The sequence below is a fragment of the Gopherus evgoodei genome, chromosome 4 (assembly GCF_007399415.2).
Source record: "Gopherus evgoodei ecotype Sinaloan lineage chromosome 4, rGopEvg1_v1.p, whole genome shotgun sequence".
In the NCBI taxonomy this organism is placed as follows: Eukaryota; Metazoa; Chordata; order Testudines; family Testudinidae; genus Gopherus; species Gopherus evgoodei.
The window spans coordinates 37,420,031-37,446,647 of record NC_044325.1 but is presented as its reverse complement, the minus strand read 5'-3'; positions in this window follow the sequence as shown (position 1 = coordinate 37,446,647).

Genomic DNA, 26,617 nt, shown 5'->3' with positions numbered 1-26,617 from the left:
AGGCATGAAGGTAGGCATAGCGGTCGGTGGGTTTTCGATATAGGGTGGTGTTAATGTGACCATCACTTATTTGCACCGTGGTGTCAAGAGAGTGGACCTCCCATGTTGATTGGTCCAGGCTGAGGTTGATGGTGGGGTGGAAGCTGTTGAAATTGTGGTGGAATTTTTCGAGAGTCTCCTTCGACACCATCAGCTCAGGATTGAACAAAGACTGTGAATGGCTTGCCAATTACAGAACCAGTTTCTCCTCTCTTGGTTTTCACACCTCAACTGCTAGAACAGGGCCTCATCCTCCCTGATTGAACTGACCTCGTTATCTCTAGCTTGCTTGCTAGCACACATATATATACCTGCCCCTGGATATTTCCATTACATGCATCTGAGGAAGTGGGTATTCACCCACGAAAGCTCATGCTCCAAAACGTCTGTTAGTCTATAAGGTGCCACAGGATTCTTTGCTGCTCTTAAAGGCACCGCGTTGGTAATTCCTATGGTGTTACAGAATAAAAGTGTGTTAAAACTTGGATGTCATATAGGAACTGAAAAATCTAAGTGAAAGTCTAAAGATATTTTATACTGGCTTCAGATGAACAGTGACATTGAGGAACCTGTTAAGGCTTCTTGCATATTCCAAAATTACGGACTAAGTCAAGCAAAAGAGCTCATGTTGATGGCACAGGAAAACTGTCTCACTGGAGCAAAGAAGTCTTAGGCTTGTTTATGTTGGCTGAAAAAAAAACCCTGCTTGTCTTAGACTATTTTTCACACTTCCATGAGATACTCTTAGAAGAAGAAACTACATGTAAACTGCTGACTGTGCATTTCAAATCTGGTTTTGCTAGACGTATGCATGACTTAGTAATGTCTGAAAATGGACCACAGTTTAGTAGGTATAAGTTGAAGCAATTTGGAGTGAAATACAGGTTTAGATATATAACTGCTAGTCCCTGTTACAGCCAATCCAACAGGTTAGTGGAAACAATGTCAAAATAATAATGCCCATATTAAAAAATGAGTGTGGAGTCAGTCTCTGTTCTGATTATTAAATTACAGAGCCAACCAACGAAGCACGGGTTGTCACCTGCTGACGTTTTGTTGAATAGAAAACTGAAACCAAGCATACCTGCACTGGTAGAAACTGACATCAGAATCACTGGCGGCTTGCAGACATATAACGAGACTGATATGGCAAAACAAAACAAAACAAAACAAAAAAATCAGTATGATTTGAGGTCCCAGAAGCTGCTATTGCTTCATTAAAATGATGCTGTATGTCACTGTGATAAGAAACAACGGTCACAAACAGCAGTGGGGTCACAGGAAGTTGCCACTCCAAATGGATATATACTGTGGAGGAATAGGTGACTCCTAGGGTCACAGAAACTCAAAAACCCTTGCCCTGCCCCTGTCCTGCACCTTCCCAAGGCCATGCCCCTGCCACACCCCTTCTCCAATGCCCTGCCACCGCTCACTCTGTCCCCCATCCTCCATCACTCACTCTCTCCCACTCTCACTCACTTACTTTCACCATGCTGGGACAGGGGATTGGGGTGCTGAAGGGTGTGTGGGCTCTGGGAGGGAGTTTGAATGTGGGTTTGGGGAAGGAATTTGGATGCAGGCTCTGAGCAGGGGAAGAAGGTTTGGGTGCGGGAACGGGTGAGGGCTCCGTCCAGGGGTGCTTACCTTAGGTGGCTCCTGAAAGTGACCGGCACATCCCTCTGGCAGTGGCTCCTAGGTGCGGGGGGAGCAGAAGGTCTCTGTGCACTGCCCCCGCCCGAAGGCACCACTCAGGATGGGGATAGTGCACGAGACCACCCCCCCACACCGTCCGAGAGGCCACAAGGATGTACCAGACGCTTTTGGGAATGGCGTTGAGCCAGCGAAGGCAGAGAATATGCCTTAGACCTGCTGGCTTCTTCGGAGTTTTAGTGCCTAAAATCTCCCGCTTTGGCTTCAGTAGACTCTGGGAAATAAAGCCTGATTCTGGGAGACTTCCAGTGAAGTCTGGGAGACTTCCAGGAGGGTTGGCAACCCTAGCAACTCCTTCTCCAAATTCCAGAAGGGAGGGAGATAAGGGGCACTGAACTGGCCATTTTGTCTGAGAAGGTCTCAGATAGGCAAGCACCACAACAGGTTGAGATGGCTGAGCCCCAGTGCATGGCACAATCAGAACTAATGGACTTATCACCACCTCACAGAAGTGGTGCTGATGTCTCAGAGGAGACCTGCAGGTCCATGTTAGTATGTAACTGTAGATTGTTCATCATTAATATTGTTATGTCTGGCTAGGGGTAAAGATGGGGGGGACTATATCTTGAAGAAGCTCTGGCAAGAGCCAACTGGAACCAGTTGTGATCATATGCAATGCTGATCAGTTAGAACTCAGACATGGAAAGAAGCAGATCTCAGTCACACTCTCTGGCTCTGAGCCATCACTGAACACTACAATGTCCATGGATTTACTAAGCCACAGACACTGAGCAAGTCTCTTGTCACTCCCTAAGTGTATTGCTGTCTAATGATGGAAACATCTACTGATTTCCTAGTGCTTTTCTTTTCTCTTGTTTTTGTTGTTGTTGTTGTGGTTGTTTTGTTTTTTTCCTCAGAAGTTCCACCATTTGCAGGTACCACGTATGGAATGCTATGCTGACAAGACAGGTTATGGCAAGTTTTGCAGTGGGATGTAAATGTGGCCTGACATGATTAATTGATTTAATTAACCCCCCTCACACACACACCTGATTGACTTGTATATCGTTATCAGGCATAACTCATATTAGAGATATGTGAAATATTAGCAACGAAGGGTGAAAAATTGCTGTTTTCAATTTCCACTATGAACTCAAAATAGACCCATTTCAATTATTAACTGTGTTTGTTAAGTTCCAACAATCCGTGTAACACACACAAATGTTGAGGCAATTATTGTCCCAGCTCATTTACCATCTATGGCTGAGATCCTGCAAAGACAATAGTGCTTAAACTCTTGAGGAGTCCCACTGACTAAACCCAGGTTCCTGAGTCCTCATAAAGTCCCATTGAAGTCTGTGAGGCTCTGTGCAAATACAGGGGTCAGCCCATGCTCTGCTCATGAAAGGACTGGGGCCTAAAACAGAAAAAATGGGCTGTATTAGGCAGAAAACTGAAAAATAATTGCCATGCCACATGATATTTTCATTCCAAACTAGGCTACTTTTACAGTGAAAAAATAACCAGGATAGGCCCCACTGCAAGTGAATGATGGCTTTAACATGCATTTAAAGATGAGAATAGGCAATTCAGCATATTTCACTGAAAAGCAGGATGTGTGGTGCAAAATCACCAAGACACAATAGAAAAAAAATTATTTTTTTAAGGGATATTGATTAAAATGACTTCGTCAGATGTGCACATCTCACCTACGAGAGCAGTGTCAGAGTTCCATAACAAAACCCCCAGAGATACCCTCCAGAATTGAGTGGGGCCTAAATTCAGACCTATCTGTAACTTGGAGCTAGTTTTGAGCAATCTTGAAAAGATTTATTTCATTCAGATGGAAATTGTATAATTTGACAATAAAATTAGACAAAACTCAGCACTTTTGGCTCAGTTTTGCTCTTCATTTTTTGCTTATTTTGAACCTGAAACGAAAATCAAAATTCAATAGTTGAAAATGCACTGGAAGCAAAACCAGAATAAAGGTCACATTAATTCCTTCAAACCAAACTCACAGCATTACTGTACAGTTTAGTGCCTTCCAATGTGTGCAATTTGATAGTGCAGACATTTAGCTTTACTCTCCTGCTTTTTTAAATTTATGATCAGATCATTCATCCAGACATACTTAAAAACTACAAAATCATATTTAAATATTTAGCCTGGTTTAAAATTAAGTAAACACCCTATTCATTTTTCTGAGCTATTTTCTGCAAACCACAGTGATTTGAAACATCTTAGGACTTACACCAGTTAAGTCAATCACATTGTATTAGAAGCACAGGAGAGAAGAGGAAGACTAACATGAATAATAATAATTACCATACAGTTGCGTTTCCGTCCTTCTCATCCATGCCATGACTAGTTTCTATACTCTTATCCCACCCAATTCATCAGCGTTCCTCAGGTCAGCAGGCAGTTGGGTTGTTGCCATTGTGTCTTATGGTATGGAACTCCCTTCCCTTTGAAAGCATTATCAGTTCATCTCTCCCAACCATAAAGCCTCTATAAAGATCTGTGCATGAGTCAAAATCTGAATCTGAACATCCTCCAGGTGACAATTTTGAACTTGGAATCTAGATCCAAGCTCCGGTTGCAGTGATCAATGATAGATGTCTCAACATCACGGCACCAGCTGTATCATGATTATACGTGTGTGTACATTGTAGGTGTACTGTGGGCAGTGGTGGCAACAAACAAGCCGGTGTGTGGACAGACTGGATGGTCTTTTGAATCAGGAGATCTAGGGATCCACAGCTGGTGTAAATTGTCATTTTTTTGTCAATTTCTCATATTGTCCATTGAAGTCAATGGAGTATGACAGTTTACCTCAGCTGAGGATCTGCCCCCAGTTTCTGTTCTTGCCTCTGTCACAAAATTTTGTGTAATATTGCACAAGTCACTATACTTGTCTGTGTCTCAAAATCAGAAAATGTTTTTTTCTTATCACACAGGGAGGAGGTTTAATTTCTTAAAATTTGTAAAGTGCTTTGAGATCCTTGCTTGCAAGATGACATATATGCAAAGAATCATCATATACAGATTTCAGACTTCAAATTAAACCATCACATATTGGTTATGACACAAAAAATTGCATAATTCATTAAGAGAGCTTTTCAGCTCAGAGTTAGCTCAAAAGCTTGTCACTCTCATCAACAGAAGTTGATCCAATAAAAGATACTACCTCACCCACCTTGTCTTTCTAATATCCTGGGACCCATACAGCTACAACACAATCCTTTGATTCAGCCTTAAAATGAAAGAGAATAAGCCCTCTAGACCTGATTTTCCACTGCTTTTCTGCCTTATGGGTTATTACATCAGTGCAAGGTTTATGTAAGATTCTGCCAAATCAAATTCTCCACGCACACCAGTGGTAGAGTTTTTGCACTCTGCACTCATGGTGCACAGATGTAAATGACTACACAGGGCACACAGCAGTGAAGACTGCAGCCTTCTGTCCACTCCTGGCCTTCTGAATTTCCACCCTCCCACTATGTTTGAAGGTACTTGCTCTAATTAATATTTCACCTAATCTTCTTGTAATGCTGCTAATTGCTCACAAACAGACAATTTAATCAACACTTCTGCTAACAGGCGACACTTCATTCTCTCCAGTATTTTGTGCTCTGACACACGGCGAACTTAGGCAAGTGTATCCCAATTGCTCTGTTTCCATGTAATTTAACAGCGAGACATTATTTTCTCATAAGAGGTGCTTTGAATTTTTACTGCTAATGAATAAATTAACTAAAAAAAGGTTAATCTGCCTACATGTTTATGAAACATTATGCAAATTGCTCTCAAAAAGGTTTAAAGATAATTGAAAGCAATTGAAAACCATGGTACATTTCACACAATTTTCACTTTTTTTAAAAGGATACAAATTACATTCTTTTTTTTATAATTTACAGATGTCTGGAGAGATAGATAATCTGTAAATTTAAAATAAAATATGAGGTGGTTGGTGTCATGAGTTCTAATTTTGCTAGATTGCACATGCTACGGTGATTCAGTTGAAAGCAGAGAAATGAATAAGAACGAATTAGCATGATTAATATTATTACAAAGCCAATAGTAATGTTTTGCCACGTATTAAAAAAGTTGGCAAAATGGTTGTCATCAAAGCTTCCAGTGACAGCTTAAGATCTACTATCCACTTCCCAGCAGTTTGGTTAGTTAGAGCTCAGTCTTACAGCTACAATGCACACACAGAACTCCCACTAACCCAGAGCCATGTCCTAAATCATAGAATGATAGGACTGGAAGGGATCTCGAGAGGTCATCTAGTCCAGTCCCCTGCCTCATGGCAGGACTAAGTATTAGCTAGATGATAATGATGACAGTAGATGACACTGCCTTAAATGCCTTAGTAAGTCTGAGTTTCCAAGGCTCTGTTCAAAACCTAACAAGAGCATGCATGAGGCTGATCAGATCACAGGTAGGCACATGTGGAATGTTCATAAGTGCAACCTAAACTCTAAATTCCTCCCTGACTTCAACACCGTGGGACCCCATTGCCAGCAATGGAGTTTACAGGGTATACATCAAAGCAGAATTTAGCCCTGTAAGTGTTAATGGATCACATTCATGAAAAATCATGGGTCTTATTCTGTTCTCAGGGACATCTGTACAACCCCAGGAAAGCTGATGGAGTGACACAGGTGTCCCTGAGAATAGAGTTAGGCCTCATGAATTAAAACAGCAGGTAAGAATCCCATGAAATCAGGGATATGTCTACTTTCCATTTGAGACTAGTGTCCGTGGGAAGTCAGTGAGGACAGGACTGCGATGGATTTGGAGTTCCTCTGTAATAATTTAGAAATGTTCGATGTTAACCTGGTCATTGGGATGTTTACTGTATGAATAAATTGGTTTAGTTTACTGTAGGCTACTGGGAAAAAAGAAGCAAGAAGAAAAAAGAATGCCTCAAGGTAAGCCACTTTTCAGCAAAAATATAAGACAATGTCAGGACAGGAAAACGTCCGTGAACAAACATACTCAAAACTTTGGCAGATTTTAAAAGGAACAGTCTCTCAACAAAGAATGGGATTATTTTGGGGAATGAGATTGAGACACGTGAGATCATACGGGTGATGACTGAAGAAGGTGAGCCTGGGAAGGTTACCATAGGGATGTGCTTACCGAGGAATGTGCTAGCCGCCGCTTCCTGCCGCCTCCATTGGCCTGGAGCGGCGAACTGCAGCCAGTGGGAGCCACAATCGGCTGAACTTGCGGATGTGGCATGTAAACAAATTGGCCCCGGAGAGCCGCGTGCCAAAGGTTGCCAATTCCTGATATAGATAGCTGTTTTAAAATTGCTTTGAATGCTTTCTTCTTACTGTTAAAATAAACTATATTTTGGTTTAAGAAGGCTGTCTGATCACTGTACACCATTGGTCACAGGCTCCCAAAGGGAAGAACCACTGGTACCCAAACTCAGTCAGATTTTCAAGATAAGAATAGTTCATATGCAGGATAAGAGAGCACTATAGCAAGGTTTCTCAAACAGGGGTCGCCGCTTGTGTAGGGAAAGCCCTTGGTGGCCCGGGCAGGTGTGTTTACCTGCCCCGTCTGCAGGTCTGGCCAATGACGGCTCCCACTGGCCATGGGTCGCTGCTCCGGGCCAATGGGAGCTGCTGGAAGTGGTGGCCAGTAAGTCCCTCAGCCCGTGCTGCTTCCAGCAGCTCCCATTGGCCCAGAGCAGCGAACAGTGGCCAGTGGGAGACGCAATCAGCAGGACCTGCAGATGGGGCAGGTAAACACACTGGCCCGGCCTGCCAGGGGCTTTCCCCATACAAGTGGCAACCCCTGTTTGAGAAACCCTGACTTAGGGATAGTGGGGTAATTTTCCTCATTTTACTTTGCTGTAAACTCTGATTGGTTATTGCCATGTATGATGGAAGTTGCTGCCGGTTTTCTCTTTATGTTTTGTTGTCCTTTTAAATAATTATTGAAGGCTTCTTGTGATAGGTGCTTAGTTTCTGATCTGTTTTTATAAATCTAAATACGTAAATAATATATTTAGAGAAGTGATAAGGGAACCTAAAATGGTTTAGAGATTCAGGCCCCAATCCTCAGGTCGTGCCAAGGTGGTTCTATGCCACTCTTTGTGGTTCCCTCAATCTCCAGGGCCATTAGAGGCCCCAGTCTTAGGGCTGCTGAAACTCATAACACCCTACTGTTGCAGCATCGAGGGATCACTGGAGCAAAGCACTTTGGCCATTTTCCCTGCCATACCTCTTACACCAAGGAGGTGGGACTGGGAGTTTTCGACTGAGGATCGAGCCCTCAGTTTGATGCCAGTTGGATAAGTATTCCAAAAGGATGAACACTTATTTGCACATCTTAGGCCTGCAAAGTTGGGCTGGAAATCTTCAGAGAATAGGATTTCTTGTGAACGTATGGTACTTTCTGCTCATAGTCGGACCAGAAACACCTTCTTTGAAGTGTTTCAGAATGTCCACTTCCGGCCATGACTTGAAAGCAGAGGAGCAGAGTTGCCTATTAATAAAAAAAGCCAATTATTTACTAAAAGATTTTTCTTTCAGAAAAAAAGACAATTTTTGTCACTTTGAGATTTAGGTGACTCTAGACTTATTGAGAGGGGGGGTGGCAATTCCTTCCTCACTGGGGGGTCTGCCTGTAGGCACTCTCTTGCTCCCAGATCACTCAGTTATCATGAATCTTTCTTTATCACCTCAGCATATACTAGGACATCTCAGACACAGTTACTTGACTCTGGAGGCAGCACAGCTAAGACCTGAAAGGTTGTTTCCCATCCCATTGTTGCAGAATGGAGTAGACACTGCATGTTGATCCCTAACCTTCCAAAAGATAACTTGGAGGGAAAGGAGGGCCAGCCTGCCATGCAGCTGATGAGCAAGATAGTAATTCCTACTGAAAATCAAGGAGAGGTTAAGGGCCCATGTAAAAAATCCCAAGACACCAGAAGGAGAGTGCTGTGCCCAAGACAGTTTAGACCACTCTTCTCTGGCACATTTTTCCACCTCAGTGGCAGTGGAAGGCACAGATGTGCAAGGCAGTGGCATAACACTGAGGGTGAAGGATAATCCAAAATAGATAATATTTGAATCCCTAAAACTAACTAAAACTTGGATCCAACTATTAGCCCATTTTCTCATCACTACTGAACTGGCTCAACGCTTTTATCCTCATGAGCCAGAAGAGATCCCAGCTTGAGTTGGAAAGGGCGAATTACTTGCTAAATAAATAAAGAAATAACAAAACAATGATGCTCTTTTTTTCAAGTTCCCAACATATAAAAAAGGTGACAAAAATTTAACATGTATGATTTTGTGTCTGTTCTTCTGACTCAGAAAACCCTGGACCAATTTGAATGTTTTACTTTCCCTCTGACATAGGGACTTATATGCCAAGTGATGCCCAAGGGAAAGTTTTCACCTGGTGTTATAATGTGAAGCCTGGCAAACCTTAACATATTACTCCAACGTTTTCCTCAATTCGATCTTTTTTTTCTGTGGTTGTTGGACACTTTTCAGATGGTCTTGACCATCAGGCCCTTGTAAACGAATATTGCTTACAAAGTTACCCAGCAGAATATTATTTCAGAATGATTTAATAGTCTCCAGACAGAATACATTAACCAGGCAGACAAACCTTCAGATAGTTCAGTACCAGTGATTCATATTTTTATAGGGATTAGCAAAGTGATTTGAAAAAAATATGAACCAATCAAAACAAACTTTTTACCAGGTTTGAAGTTGATCAAATAACTTTCTAATATTATTATTAGGCCTTACTCCATTTCTTTCTTACTCTTCTTAAGCTCTCTTTCATTGACTTTAAAGAGAGATTAAGTGAATAAATAACAAATAAAAATCTTAGATTCTAATGCATGATCTTAAGAGATGGACTTGAAATAAGCTCTCAGAACTGAACATCAAGGAATGTTGTGGATTCAGAATCTAGACCAGAAGTTTGCATTTGGGTCGTATTTATATATAATGCTTTGAATCAAAGCACAAGATCCCAAACTTTTTGACTTTTCAAAATCTGGCTCCAGCTCCCACATTCTTAAAAACTCTTGATCTTGCCTACAGACTTTGGTTCCCAGCTTTGGAACTAGGCTTAGAAGGTTTAAAGTTACTTTTGCCTTTCCAGCCCCCAATCCATTGTGTCCAACACTGAGCCCAATGTTCTGACTCATAATATTCAAAACTCTCATGAGGTCTTAATTATAATTTGTACAGGACATGTTCTGTATGTGAATGTTGATACTAGTGTAAGCTGTGCAATTAGTTCCATTTAAGAATCAAATGAGCAGTTATTAAGCATTCCATAATACCAATCAATATGAATAAATGAAGCTAAACACTTCAGTGTGATCATGTGCCCAACAAATCAAATGCAAACATGTTGTAGCAAATAGTGTAACCCATTTCTGTTCTCCTGCTTGCATGCTTTGGTTTGTAGAGATTATTGGAAGCAGGGCTTGATACCTGATTTGAGTGTACACATTTCAAATGAACTCCAAAGAAGGATTTTTAATTTCTGTTTATTTAAGCATTCAGCAGTCTATTATTTGCTACCAAACTGCTACAGGACCATTAAAGTCATAGGGAACAATACAAATAAATTGGGATGTCTGAGGTCCTATGTTTCAGCAATCCCTTAGCAGAACAGGAGTATTGTACAGATTTTCACAACTGGAGAGGATGGGTCTACAGATGTAGGTCCTTGCTCACCTAAACTTACCCACCCATCCAACAGATAGAACAGCTATGGTGTGTGTTAAATTTGATAAGCTAACCTCAAGTGTTAATGGCTTGGAAATCAGAGTGAAGGCCAGAGTTATTTTAATAGAAAGTGACCTTAAAACAAAAACATAACTCATGATTAAACCTGTGCCAAGCTAGATGCAAGCCAGTAAGGCTCTGTATTATAAGCTAAGACTTTGGAAAAGATAAGTGACCACAAAATCTACCTGTTAAGTCTATGATCAGAGACAAAGGAGAGGGACCAGATTAATTTCTCTCAAATGTTCCCAAATCCAAAACACAGAGGAAGATGCATTAAGAGTCAAAAGAACAGAAAGCAAAAAATTGAGGAAGGAAAGGGAAAACCTCTTTAAAGAGATGAAGCTACTCTTCTACCCATACATATCAGTATCTTTAAGGTCATTTCTGCTCAGTAGAGCTCTTCAAGATTGAATCCTGCACCTGACAATGTTGCAGATATTGCTCATAGGCAAAATATATATGAGGCCACGTTCTGATCTCAGTTACAATGGTGTAAATATTAACTAATTTCCTGGAAGGAAATGGGCCTGATTCTCTATTCTGTTACACCAGGATAAATTAGAAGGAACTTTACTGAAGTCAATGGAGTTACACCAGTGTAAAACAGGCCTAACTGAGAGGAGTATCAGACCCAATGAATTTACATTGCAAAAAGAGAACAGTCCTGGATACTGCATATTATCTAATTGTTACCTTGTGCTCCCCTCATCTATTTATTTTATACATTTCTTATCTCTCATTATACAGTTAGGTTGTAAGCTCTTTAGGGCAAGGACCATGTTTTCATCATATATTTGCCTGATTGGGGCCTCCGAACAATCAGGAAATAATAATCTCAGATGTATGCTTCAAAAGGTAAGTAACCTCTAGTTAATATTACAGTGCTCTGCCTTGAAGTTATTATACTGTTTAGAAGTAATTGCTTCAAGATTTAAAAAAAAATAAACAAAAAACCCCAAAACCACAATCACCTGAATGGTATCTACATGGTAAATGAAAATCACCCAAGTACTAGCCTTGCCTAAAAGTTAATTCTACTTGATTCTGATTAACTTTACCCTGCAACCCACCACCACAGTGAGTGGTTTAGCTTCTGAGTAACTGTGTCTATTATATGGATAAAAGAAATAAAAGGCCGTAGAAATGAAAGGGAAAACACTAAGACATTTAGAATGTACAGTAATAGCAGCACGTTCTAGTCTCCTTTACATTCTAGTAACACTGTGTTGAACTGTCAATGGTTTCCAATCTGGCTAAATGGCTTCCGGCTACTGCAGGGTGAACTTAAATCATTTTAAATAAAATATGTGCAGGAGATTGAGTAGAAAACAACAGAACTGATGAGATTTTTGTGGCCACAGAATAGTAACTTATTTGATTTCCCTGCAATTCCAGACGCAAAGCAATTCCATTCTCATTGTAGGATGTTGCCCTGCAGCATATATTCGAAATGTTGCTCTGCTGTAGCACGTCTCGTGCATTACATATGTGTACAATATAGCTTTGCTCCCTGAAGTTAGAGTTTGTTCATTGTACAACCAACACCCTGAGGGCTAACATATACTGCTCAGGAAATATTAGTTTGTCAGTTTTGCTGTAGTACTTTCCCTGACTATGTGATGAAAATCTTAGCTCACTGTCCTACTCATGCATGTGCTGTTTCTCTGAAATAGATTAGTTTAATATTGTTATCTAAAACAGCTACATGAAGGAAAATGAATTAAGTCTTCACTTCCAAATGGGGTTTTCACAGGGAAAGAAAAAAGAAGCAATGAAATAAGAATCACCCTTGCCCATTCACATCCATCCAGAACTGAGCAATAATTGAACCTCTTTGAAGTTTAGAAATGATCAGTTAACTTTTCTTCTCCATCATGAGTATTTTCAGGGCTCTGCACTTCCAGTCAGGACTAGAAGTGGAGATAGCAAAATGCACCAAAATTGGACACAATTGTAATATGTTCAACACAAGTGAATCTCTATCCTTAAGTACCAGGGCTTCTTTATGCTCTGCATTATCTTAAACAGCTGGATGATCTTAAATGGTAGCCCTCAACTAGATCACTTTACAGTTGTCTAGTTTGTATAGCACCTTCTGTTCCTTATGTTTTATGTTGCAGTAATGAAAGAGAAAGCCACAGTCTTAGTAAATGCATACAAAGGGATAGCATCAAATCCCACAACACTAGGCAGATACACAAACAAAAAATATATAACACCAGGAAAGGCACACATCCATGGGATGGAGGGCAGCAGCATATTGAACAATTTTATGACAAAGGACATTTTGGGCATATTTTTAACACCAATGCAAAGTATCATGGAATTTTTAATATCCAAGTAATGCAGTTGTGACTGCATTTAGGGCTGCATTTGAAAGATCACCCTAAATGGTAAAAAGTATGGTTGTGAATATGTCTATATGAAAAACATCCGAAAGGATGAGTCAACCTTGGCTTTATTTCAGTGTGTGGTTCCAGTACTCTTGATATTCTAAGCCTTCTGTAATGGTGTCTATAATCCTGTACGGAGTGCAGACGGGTGGGGGGAGCGGGACGAGAACATCTCCTGTTTGCAGACAAGCAGCTTGGCCACACCCCCTTGTAGCTGCCAGAGTTGCCAGTCATGGAGACGGGTACCCATTGCTGCATCCAATAGAGGAAACAAGGCCTGCTATAATGGGGAGAGTCCTGAGAAGGAAAGAGAGGCAGACAGGCCTAGGACAGCAAACACCCCTGCACCTTCCTGAACACACCCAAGAGACTGAAACATGCTTCTAGACTTAGTGATGAGGGTCTAGGCACCGCCCTCACTAAGGAGGTCCAGTCAAGTGTAGCACAGACCCCTCAAAAGACCACATCAGGAGCCAGTGACACCTTCTCACTGCTAGCTCCCAGAGTCCCCTCCCATGTGGCTTACAGTATTTCTTCAGGAACTCAAAGTCTGTATTCTGTTATTTATTATAAATTAGACTTTACAAGTTTTTTGTTGTTTTGAAACCAGCAAAGTATGAAATAGGAAAGTTCAGGTAGATCAGTCATGTTGGTCACCTGCTGGATTGTCAACAGGTTTATCTAAAAACAATATATTTGAAGTGGTGACAAAAAATAATTGTGTTATCATTGTGTGATTTTCTATGACATGCCACTCAATCACACAGCAAGTCACACAATCATACAAATAATAACTTGTGAACATCTTTAGTGGTCCAATTTAATCCCTGTTGTAACTCATGGATGACAATGGGCTTACATCATGAATGAATTTGAACTATCATCTTGTGATGGGTCAATAAAATATTAGACTAAGGAACAATCTCCACAGATGCTTGTGATGTTCAAAATTAACCTGGACAAAACACTAGAGAAAATAATCTTGCAGAAATGGGATGGACTTAATAGATCGGTCTCCTATCTAATTCCTATAATTCCTTTGACAGTAATTACCTCACGTCACCACTTTACTTGTGCTATATTTTTCTATATGTTAGTTTTAAGAAAACATATGGACTGTTATAGTGAAACTGAACGATGTTCCAACTAATCCTGCCTCTAAAGTGGTCAACGCTGGAAGCTTCAGAAGAATAAGATAAATCCCTGACCAAGTGTTCAATATTGCATCATGGTGGAAGTGTCTTCATCACTGTAGTGTTTACCTTTTGCACTGTTTTTCCTCCTGAAATACACAGTCACAATAAATCTAAGATTAATTTTAGCACCTCATTGCAAGACAGATGCACCCCACAGGAAGAGAGAGGTACACACTTTGAGGACAACTATATCTCATGGGGATTCATTCCTGAGGGAAGGAAGACATCTCTGTGGTTGCTCTCCTATATTAGTTCCATTGTGGAAGAGCAGCTTTAGCTGTCATCAGGCCAGGGGTTCCATAGCGGCCCCAAAGATGGAAGCTTCAGCAAGGAGATAGTAAATCAATACATCCACTACTGCGTCCACTGGCTGGAGCTGTGCTGTCTGTCTTCAGGCCCTTGCTGGAAGGGATATTGTGGAGGCCTTGCACCATCATAAACTTGCCAGACTTTCCACCACAAGGGTTGCTGTGTCTTGATTTACAACAGAAATCAGGAATGAAATATATGAACCAAATACAGTATGTCTATATAAACTAATCCAACAAAGCTTTGGACACAAGTAGAGGCTCCTGGAACTGTAATCATTCCACAAGCTGATAAAACACTTACTGTTTGTCAGAAAATGTTTTGCAGAAAGGTAATAGAGTTTTACTACCATTGCTCTACAAAATTCTTGCTTCACCATTTATTGCTACTGATTATTGAATTCACTTATCCTTTATGCTCCAGTGATGAAAAAGAAAGTTGTGGGCATGCCAAAGGTACATGGAGGGATATCCTGAGCCTGTACCAAATCCCACACCACTATGCAGAGTTTAAAAAAAACAGGATTAATTTAAATGATTGGTATTGATTGAGGCAATAGACCTACAAACTGACTGGAAAGGCAGATGCAATATTAATCTCAGTTAAAAGAACATATGTGAATGAAATCCTGACAAGGAGAGTTGGCAGAAGGTTTGTCTAATAACAACACTTTCTGCTGGAGATCAGTGATAGTTATTAGACCAAATAATAGGACAGAACACCAGAATTTTATAATTGGAGAATGAAACCAAAAGCATTAAGGAAAACAGGTTGTGTGGAACAGATGTTGCAAAGAGCCAGGAGGGTATTGAGAATCCCACTATTCTGTAACTATTAAATACGGAAAAGGTCTGAGGTTAATGCATTAAACTCTCTATAGAAACAATATCATTAAGCTGAGCAATTCACTTGGTTAGTGGCATTATATTCTCTCAATGAATTACTTGATGCTATATTTATTTTCAAGAGAACGATCAGCACATAGGGGAAAGCTGCCTGGTAGGCATGCTAGGTTGGAAAAATAAAATAAAAAATAACAAACCAATGATCTTAAAGACCAAGAGTGGATTAATCAAAGTCAGAAGAGATTAAAGGTAAAGGGAAAAATATTAGAGCAACAAGAAAGAGTCAGAAAATAAGATGTTTGATCCATCATTAGAATAACTCTCACACAAAAATCTATCATAACCTAAGAGGGAAAGAAAATAAACCACATAACCTACTAGCTAACTGTTCAATGGGGATCTGTGTTTTCTAATCATCTCAGGATGATTAGAAGGAACATATTTTGCTAAATCCTCCGTGTGATGCTAGCTATATGATAGAAGACAATCATTTACAGTAACTCCTCACTTAATGTTCTCTCGGTTAATGTTGTTTCAATGTTATGTCCCTGCTCCATTACAGAACATGCTCATTTAAAGTTGTGCAATGCTCTGCTATAACATCATTTGGCTGCCTGCTTTGTCCACGGCTAGCAGCCCCCCTATCATCTCCCCTATGCCCCCCCATCACCTCCCGCCCACCAGCAGACCCTGTGGATCAGTGCCTTTCCCCTATTCCCCCCGCCTCCTGCATGCAGCAATCAGCTGTCTTGTGGCATTCAAGAGGCCAGGAGGAGGAGCAAAGACATAGCGCACAGCCTCCCCCCTCCTTCTCCTTCCTCCTGAATGCTGCAAACCAGCTGATTGCCACAGGAAGGAGGCAGGGGAGGGAGGGGGGAGGCTGTGCGCCTCGTCCTTGCTCCTCCCCTCCCAGCCTCCTGAATGCTGCAAGATAGTTGATTTTCGTGGGCAGGAGGTGGGGGGAGAGGGAGAAGGGGCTGATCCACGAAGTGTGACGACAGGCGGAAGGCGCTGGGGGTGGGGTGTAGGGGAGCTGATGGGCGGCTGCCAAGTTGTTTAATACCTGTATTAAATTACTTGTTTAAAATTGTTTAAAATGTATATAATGCCTTTTGTCTGGCAAAAAAAAAATCTCTGGAAGCTAACCCCCCCCTCCGTTTACATTAATTCTTATGGGAAAATTGGATTCACTTAACATCGTTTTGCTTAAAGTCGCATTTTTCAGGAACATAACTACAACGTTAAGTGAGGAGTTACTGTATATAATTGTTGCTACTACTGTTGCACAATTGCACTAAGTATATTGTGTAAGGTATCAATGGAAAAGTTACAATCTGTCGAATATGATTATCTTGGTTATATCCATGTATCATCCCTGTATCCGAAGTTATGAATATTGACTATGTATTTGTATCTTAAATGTGTTTGGTTTTGGGGTGACACCCCAAGCTAGTTTATATCCAGTCTCACCAGCCCATTGCGAATGGCTATTCAAACTTCATGGGCCATTAAGAAGAATCAACTCTCCAAATAGCTTTTCCTGAGGACATCTCAGACAGCAAGGAGCTAATGGCCCCGTTCCATACACAGGGGGTGTGGGCTTTGTTTGGGACAGTAAATTTCCGTGCACATGGCGGAGAATATAAAAGAGTCCTGAGACATCTCTGTTTTCTCTCATTCCTGCTCCAATTCTCTGGACTGTGGATTTACAACTAAAAAGGAATATTTTGAACAATGGGCTGAGGACCTTCTAATCTTTTGGAAGTTACCAGAGAGACTTTTGCAAGCCAGCAGACTGTTCCATCACTGCTACAAACCTAACCTAAGGACTTTGCAAACATTTGCATGTATATCTTCTTTTAACCATTTATAACTCTGTTATTTTCTTTTATTAATAAATTCTTAGTTAGTTTACTAAAGATTGGCTGACGGCATGAATTTCAGTAAGATCTGAAATACATATTGACCAGGGGTAATGTCTGATTTGGGATTGGTAGAACTGCACATATGGTGAATTGGGTTTTCAGTAACATCTCACTGTACAAGTCCAATTTGTCTGGATGGAAACCAAGAGCTGGAATGCCTAAAGGAGGCTGTGTTTGTCTTCTTGTTAACCAGGGAGGTGCTACAGAACCTCTTTTGATACTGGTTTGGTGAATCTAATTATAGAATAAACCACCTATTTTGGGGGATTGTCTGCCCTGTTTCTTGCACTCTGCCATGAGTGTGGCATTCTCAGTGTCATCTATTCCAGGTACTTAGTCACACACTGCTGTGCCTAAGCAAATTTCTGTGCCTCTGAGGATGGGGGAAGATGGCTTTAAACCATCTTTCTGTTCCTGTCCACCATCCTCAGATTGGCAAGGGGCTAAACCAATCACTGACACAAGTTAGACCTTAAGATCAGGTGTAACTTGCAGTGTCGTGCAACTTGCCCCTGGGCCCCTTATTTTTCTAAAGATTAATAGAGTACAGCACACTATATCCCACAACTCAACCTGATATACTCCTGCATCAGGTGGATGGGTAGGGTCCAAGGTAGAGCAAGCTAAACTAGGTTTACACCAGCTGAAGGTTCCCTCATTTGAGGGACTTTTATGCTGCCCATTTACAATGTTGCCAACTATAATGATTTTTTCCTGTGATTCATGGTATTTGATGCATTTCTTAAACCCACAAAAACCCAAGAGAATCATAACTTTTTTTTTTAAGTAAGATTAACCAGTGCCTGGTTATTTACTCATACTTTTTTCATTACATGATGTAAGTGCCTTTATGTAATTAAGATTGACTCACCTGCTTCCCCAGTTTTATGGCATTCCACACTTCAACTTGAGACTGGTGTGGACTCTTTTCCTTTTGCAGTTCTCAGAAGATGTCTTTAAAAAGGCACAACCTCCATCAGAAGAGGTTTAAAATCATCATTAAAAAAAAAAAGCACTGATATTTTTCAAACTCACTGCCAGTGGCTGAAAGAAGGAAAGAAAACTGCAACAGGCAGTCAGATTCTTCTTCCATTTGTCCGTATGCTGTGTCAATTGTCCTGTGGATATTTTTACACCCAGTCTCTTTCTTTGTTTCAGTTAGGAATAAGTGCATGAGATATTCAATCGGTTACAAGCTCTTGTCAATATTCTCTTTTCCAATCCTTATGGGAAATCTTAGTTGCATAGAACTTCTTCTGCACCAGAACTTGCCCTGGAGCGCAGGATATGCAGTAAAGATTTGATTTGTGTATAAGAGATAGTCACTGATCAAACAGGAGACACTAGGCTTGTGTTTGAGATAAATGGGCTAGATCCTCATCTTGTATAAATTGGCATAAATCCATTGTCTTTGATGAATTTATGTTGATTTACACAAGCTCAGGATCTGGCCCAGTATTTTAGTATTCAGTGCTGCAATGTCCAGGAATGGTTGGAAGACTTCCTTATCCATCAAAAAGTATGGATGTTATTAAATTTTCCACACACAAAGAACAAATCTATCTTTGCAGTCTGAATTTACTTTTCATTTAGATTAAAGAACATAATAGAACAAGAAAGAACAAAAGTAAAGTTTCCAAGCATACCATATGAATCTGCTTTCTCATACATTGCTTCATTTCTTAATAAGGGAGCTGCCTCTGCAGAAAGCAGCCTTTCATAGATCTCATTGGAGCTATACCATGGATGAATTTGCTTCACAGTCTCTAGTCTAGTTCCCAGACAGAGTAAGGGCTTGTCTACATTACCTGCAAGATCAACGGGCAGCAATCGAACCAGTGGGGATCGATTTATCACATCTAGTCTAGACGCTGAGCACTCTCCCATCGACTCCGGTGCTCCTCCGGAGTGAGAGGCACAAGCAGAGTCAATGGGGGGAGCTTCAGCTGTCGACTCACCGCAGTGAAACACATGGTAAGTAGATCTAAGTACATCAACTTCAGCAACATTATTCACGTAGCTGAAGTTGTATAACTTAGATTGATCCTCTCCTCCCCCAGTGTAGACCAGACCTAAGACATTCAGAAAAGCTTTGGATAAGAACCAAGCATCTGTATACTTAACCAAGCTTTCTATAATTTGCCCATTACTAGTTGGTTGCAACAGAAATCAGTAAGGAAGGAATGTTTCCTCTCCTGTGAAGCATACCCCAGTTAGCCAGGTGTCTTGTGGGAAACAAAATATAGGTCACTGCTGGAGGAAGAACATCAGTTTTAATGGGCCACTGGTCTGATTTGGCATTACAAATCCTAAACTGAATGCTTGTGTAAAAGACATTTAGATCTGTGCAAAGCAAAATCACAAAACAGAGACTCCAGAAATGTTTCCCTCCCATAGACATGAAAAAGGTTGATCTAAGGCTCATTCAAAGATTTGAAAGTCTGAAAATAGCCTGGGTCAAATACAGCTAGTGTTGGCCAAGTACCTAATTGAAATTTGCATGGATGTGGATACTAAAACACATCCAAACACTAAACAACTGACAAACTCAATAGTGAATATTCATGACGTGAATGAAGGGAAGTAATGTTATGCCTATTTGATAGATGAGAATGTGAGGCACAGAAAGATTAAGTGAGTTGACAATGGTCATACAGAAATTCTCTAAAAGCACTAGGAACTGAACTAAACCTCCCCGAGCACTACTTAACTACAAGGCCATCCTGCTCAGTCTACTATTGCCAAGGCAGACCTGGCTCTTGTGTGGGTTAGAATGACTGCGTCCATTTGTATTTTTTTATTTGAAAATAATAATCTCTGGGCCACCCTTTAATAGTTCTTCAGAGGAGTTTACAATACGTATGTGTTTGCAATGTACTTGCCCATTTTACATATGTATACTCTCTCCTGAACTTTTCATGCCACACGAAGGACTCTGTTTTGTCCTTGATTTGCACACCTCAGTCTCATTAGTGTTAATGGGAAATTGTGTACGTAAGTAAGAGTGACATCAAGGTGCTCACTGTTTTTTCTCCCACTGATTGGTTTCAGATGTAATGCAAAACAAATTGCAGGAACCGGGGGAGGAAAAAAATCTCACTTTCAAATAATTGACTTTGCTATGTGGCTTTTGTTCGCTGCTCACAAAAGCCTTTGGCTTTCTCTAGGGTGGCAGAAACAATAAAGGAAAAAATAAAACAATTATTTCCCCACCCACAAAAGCCTACTTGTAAGCATGGTTTCTCTCTTAACATTTGTGGAGCTTATAATAGAATATTTTCTTGTATAATATGAAATAAAACCTCAACTATTTAGTCTGAAGTTTATGCTATACTCTACCAAATCTCTTCCCTATTTCCATATCTTAAATATGATTTCCTCTAAAACCCAGTGATTAGAAGTCTATATTCTGCAAGCTCAATCACTTTCTTCTTTGTTTTTGGTTTACGCATTCCTTGAGAAATTAATTTTGTCCCTTATGTTTTACAACTTATGCTAGTGTTACACCTTTCACATCACACAGGAGCATTGTTTCAGGCCCTCACTGAGTGAAATACTAACATCACTTTTTGAAACACAGCATCCTGAGGTTTTCTTGTAGACTTCCCATTGATTTACTGACCAGAGAGCTACGCAGCTTCTTAAGTTGCAGTACATGAAATGGCCACAGCCCAATGTGGCATATCTACAGTCTGATTAAAAAGCACCTGATTTAAAAATCTTAGAGGTCTGGTTTTCCCACAAATTAAATTTCAGCTCCGAGTTCTACCAAATATGGTTCTTTCTTTCAGAATCTTTCTACTTAGGTTCAAAGAAGTAGTGAACTGTTTGTTATAAACAGATGAAAACAAATATTAGAAGGTCAGTGTGCATTGAAGATTTGATATATTGAGAATTGTGAACTTTACCTGGATTTGTAAAGTACCATCACTCACAAAGCCATAGATTAAGCAAATTTCTCTATTGCTGCTGAAAAGGTGCTTTGGTACAACTGATTGAAGGCTAAGCATGGAAATGCTCAACACTTACTAATGGACCATAATTCCTCCAGGCTGTGACAGTGTGAGATATGGGAAGGTGTGACGGGAAAACCTAAATGGTAGAATTGACAATGCAACAGAGTATGAATCTATTGAGGAGGATTATTCACCCTACTTCCAAAAAATAAAACAGGCTGTGCAACTCTCTAAGCAAATTGCTAATTTGTGATTCAATGTACAGAGAGTTTGCCAGTAAAAATATATGTATTTAACCAAAGCAGTAATTTCCTATAAAAATACTAATATTTAATGCCTTGTAATAGTACATAGCATTTTTAAAAATTGTTTGAATTGAGAATTTGATCCTGGCATTGTCTTGAATTCATGGAGACTAGCTGGTCCTATTGGTCCCATCTGCTGCAGGATTCTGGATTTCCATACAGAGCTCCAGTCACAGGCTAATACAGCTCAAAACAGCCAATACTGAGCCATCACTATGGCTCCAATGTTCAAGAGAAACTATGCTGCGTGTGAGGGCCAGGGCCAATGAAGCTTCGCAGAGGCAGGAGCTGGTTTTGAATCCAATCTCTATAGACTTAGAATCCCTTTTGCTTGTAGATGTTATTTGTAACACAAACACCCTTCTGCTAAGAACTGTATAGAGACCAGTAGCTTATTTCAACCTATCAAACAGATATCAACTGCTAAAGATTTTTCAGTCACTACCATCTAGAGCAGTATTGGAACCAGTAACACAAAGAGACTGAACCCAATCTTGCTTCCACCATCTTAGCTCTATTGATCTGTTTTAGAATATAAATGAGATTGAAATCAGGCTTTTTGTATTCTGGGCTATTCACTCCATATGTTTATAATGCAGCTATAAACATAGATGTCTATGTGTACCAGAGTACACACTCCTGTGCCAAAAAAGGGAGGGAGTAGCTGGGTCCAGTTTTATAAAGGGTCTTGTTGGCCTTAATTGAGATAGAGTAATAGCACAGTTTAGTTCACCTGTGCGTTTACTGGGCTTTGCAGTTATAAAAACCTCAGTTTGGGAGCTGAAGGAGACATAGCTATCAGAGGTTATTGGTTGGTGGGGTTTTTTTGTTTGTTTTTTCTTGGGGGGGGGGGAGAAGGAAGTTAGCTTAGGATTATGTCCCTTCACAGGGTTTTCTGGTTGTATCTAGAGCTTCACCTCTGCCCCTCTTGCCCTCCAGTAGAGGGACTTATTTATGGTATAATAAGTTTGATGAGTCTTATAGGTTTATCCTATTTTTCTATGAAGTGTGATGCAGATTTTTATATATAGCAAATTATGTTAGCACAAAAAGGCTATAGCCTTGGAACTATCTGATTTAGTCCATAACTCACTGTGATATCAATAAGCCAATCATTCTACAACATACAGTGATCAGTCAGAAAATGTTTCACTAGTGCTGTCTTCTGAATAATGTGAATGGCTGGCTACATACTCTGCTCTGTCAACACAGCATGTACACACACATGCACTGTGTTGGTATCCAAAAATACATTCCTTGAGTTTACTTTTATTTTTGACATCAATCTCAAAACAAGCTTTCTCCTGAGCCTGTTTTCCCCTAGGGATTTTTTTTCTTTAAGAGCCTCTGTATCCCTGCCACTGATTCCCTTTTCTCTCCTGGATAGCAAGAAAACCCTCTTATATCCTTGACTGGAGCTTATGGGTCTGCTTCTCCTACCTGTTACTGATGATTTGGTCTCAATGAGTCCCACCTGGTCTGCCTTCCAGCATTAGTCAGCAGAATAACCCTGCTTCTCCCTGCAAGGTATTCATATATGCTATCCTATTGCAAATAAAAGCTCCATGTTAATGAAACATGCTGAGGATATTGTATTGGCTGATTTTGCTACCATAAAACCAGAAATAATGAATTTTTGTATACTTCTACATTGTTCTTTGGCAAAAAGAAAAAAACAAAAAAGATTGCAGTCTAAGCCTTCAAACAATCATGCAAAGACAGGTCTGTGACAGATGAGCAAAATGAACTAACAGTTTAAACAGTCCTCAGGAACTGAAAGTGCTGAGAAATGAATGTGCTGACCTTAGCATGGCAGGCAAAATTTCCTGACTGGAAAACATATACATTCTGTATTCCTAGTAGCAGCAATGTTGGAAGGATTTATTCTGGTTAGTATTATCTGAGGGAGGTATGCAATTACAGTCCATCAGTACAATGGGAAAAAACATCATATCAGCAAACAAATAAAGCTAATAATAATAATACTTCAGACTTTTATAGCTGCTTTTATTTGCAACTTTTAAAAGTGCTTAACATGAAGTAAGTAAGCCTAACAGGTTTCTTGTGAGGTAGGTAAGTTTTACAACCCTCATTTTAAAATGTGGGGATAGAGGAGTTAAGTGACTTGCCCAATTTTACACAGTGAGTCAAGGCAGGAATAGAACCCAAGATTCTTGATGCCTGGTGTTTGCTTGAGCCACTAGATACCACTCCCTTGGATTTCTGTAGTTCTTTTACAATCTGCTTTGGAAGTGATTTACATACTCAAGAAATACAGTCAAAATATTATTCAATATAGGAAGTAAGCCTGAATGGGCCAGAGCACAGTTTCAACTTTTTCCTTGATTTTCTGGGCTGCTCTGCTCTCTGTGAGCAGCAATGATACATTTCACAGAAATCAGTTGGAACAGATGGGACTGTGCTTTGTTTAAATGTGCACCTCTTACTGTCATATTCCTTGCCACCAGATGGTGATGTGAAAAAGTTTTACTTTGCTGTAGTGAAAATGAAACCAGTTGCAATACTTTGTGTGTTATTATCATCATTACTTTTTATTTGTATAATGGCAGCATCTAGAAGCCACTGCCCTGGACCAAGACCTTCTGGTGCTAAGTGCTGCATAAACACAAAACAAAAAGATGTTCCCTGCCCCAAAAAACTTAAAATCTAAATAGTTGTAGGTTATTATAATTTTTATAAAATTGTTTGACATAATTATGTTAACCTATAATTAGTTGGGTACTTGGTGTGTATCTCTAGGTCTTAACTGAAGTATAACTAAAAGAGAGCAAATAAAATGGACTGTGTAGTATCTAAGACAGGGGTCGGCAACATCTGGCATGCGGCTCACCAGGGTAAGCACCCTGGTGGGCCGGGACAGTTTGTTTACCTGCCACATTGGCTTACCCTGGCGAGCCACGTGCCAGAGGTTGCCGACCCCTGACCTAAGGTTACTGACCAGGACTTAGGAATCTTGCATTCAGTGCCTGATTCTGCCACAGATTTCCTGTCTGGCCTTGATGATCTCAGTGCTGGTAACGTTCACAATTTTATTGCAAGTCTCATGATATTTGATGATCTTCTTAAAGACTTAGCTCCAGGAGTTATTTTATGTCATGATAATTTAACTTTTCAACTTTAAGAGGCTATATTTTCTAGCCCTCATTGTTGCAAAGGAAAAGTTGAAAATGAATTATGTTTTTTAAACTCATTTCATGACTTTTTGACAGACCCATACCCATGATTTTTGAATGTTTGGAGTTGCAGAGCAAAATTGGAAAGACAGATTCAAGCCCACAAGCTCTTTTCACAATACTAATGAAGGCTGATTACCTGAACAGATTTGTATTTGCATCCAAAGTAACTATTTCTTTAACTTGTAGTAGCACAAATAAGATCTTAGAAAGTACTGTTAAAAATGCAACCCTCACACACACACCTGAAAAAAATGGCTGTTTTCCGTACCGTTAGATAAAGGATCCCTTGCTATCTCAAAATTCCCTACATTAAACTATCCGTTATTGGGAATCTTTTGACCCCGAACCTGCAGATCTTGCATAGTTCCATTTTGGAGCCTTTATGTTGCCTTTTTGAGCTCATATTACTACTATTACTAATTTGTATTGTGGCAACACCCAGAGGCTCCTGTCAGGGCTTGAGGTCCCATTGTGCTAGATGCCATATATACATATAAAGCACTAAATGGTTTATACAAGTTAATTTACACTTTAAGTGGGTAAGATCATATCTTCCCATGGCCAAAGAAGGTAGAGGTTTGAACATGTTTATCCTGCATCATATCTGTCTTTGTGCTGGGATTGCCTCCTTCATGGTGTCTCCTAGTCTGTCTTCTCACCAGTTAGACTTTTGTCCCACAGCAGCACTGCATTCTGACTTTCCTTCTTGTACCTGTTTACTAGTGTGATAAATGAAACGGGGAGGGGAAGCTCCCTTTTATGGACCCAGCCAGCCAGTTAGCTATAAAATCTCTTTTAGTAGCAGTTCTCTACTTGCTTTACCTGTAAAGGGTTAAAAGTTACTGCTATGCAAAGGGTTAAAGAAGTGAGTGGGCACCTGGCCGAAAGAGCCAATGAGAAGACTAGACATTTTTAAAATTGAAATAAGACCCCCTTTTGTCTTTCTGTTGTTCTTGGGGAGAGGCAGACAGAGCTGCTTTGGGCCAGGTATGAAAAATCATCTGTATCATACCTAGAAACTACTCATTTAAAACCCCAGATATGTAAGCAGATCAGGAAATGTCTAGGAAGACGTGATTAGGTTTATCTCTCTTATTTCTTTATGGCTTGTGAATTCCTTTGTGCTAACCCCAGATGCTTTTGTTTTGCATGTAACCTTTAAGCTGGACCTTAAGAAAGCTATTTTTAGTGCTTAATCCTTGTATTTGCTCTTTTAAAATCCAGCAATAGCCTGAGTTTCCAGATGTATTTTCTTTCTTTTTGTTTTTAATAAAATTTACCTTTTTTAAGAACAGGATTGGATTTTTGTGTCCTAAGAGCTTGTGCATATGTTGTTTGTTTAGCTGGTTACAACAACTGATTTCCTTTGTTTTTCTTTCTCGGCTCTTTCCCGGGTGGGAGGGTGGGGGTGGAAGGTACCTCACGGGTAGGAATTCCCAAGTGAGCCATCCTGGGTTCTCAAAGGGGTTTTGCACATGGGAGATGGCAGCATCTACCCATCTAAGGTCAGAGAAAAGCTGTAACCTTGGAAGTTTAATACAAGCCTGGAGTGGCCAGCGTTAACTTTTAGAATCGTTGTGGGCCCCACTTTCTGCACTCAAAGTGCCAGAGAGGAGAATCAGCCTTGACAACTAGCAAAGATGGGCTCATGGAAAAAGATGGACTATTGGCTTCAGGATCTCCATAGGAGGTTTTGGGTGCCTATCAAAGACAGTCAAGTTTAAAAAAGTTCTTAGGATGTAAGACAAGTCACCGTGGCTGCTTACATCATCATTTTCAACCTATCTGCCTAATTTACATCCCAGAAATTTATGCTTGTTCATATTTTGCATGCACAACTCATATTTGTGTTTGCAAACAGGTAATTATACTACAAGTTGTCTCTGTGTGTATGCAAATGTGGGTTTCCACAAGCATGTTCAATTTGCAGGGGTAAGCATTCAGCTGATAATTTGGTTGATAACATTTTGCTGTTCCACCCAGCTTAGAGAAAATGCAGATCAGAAGAAACCA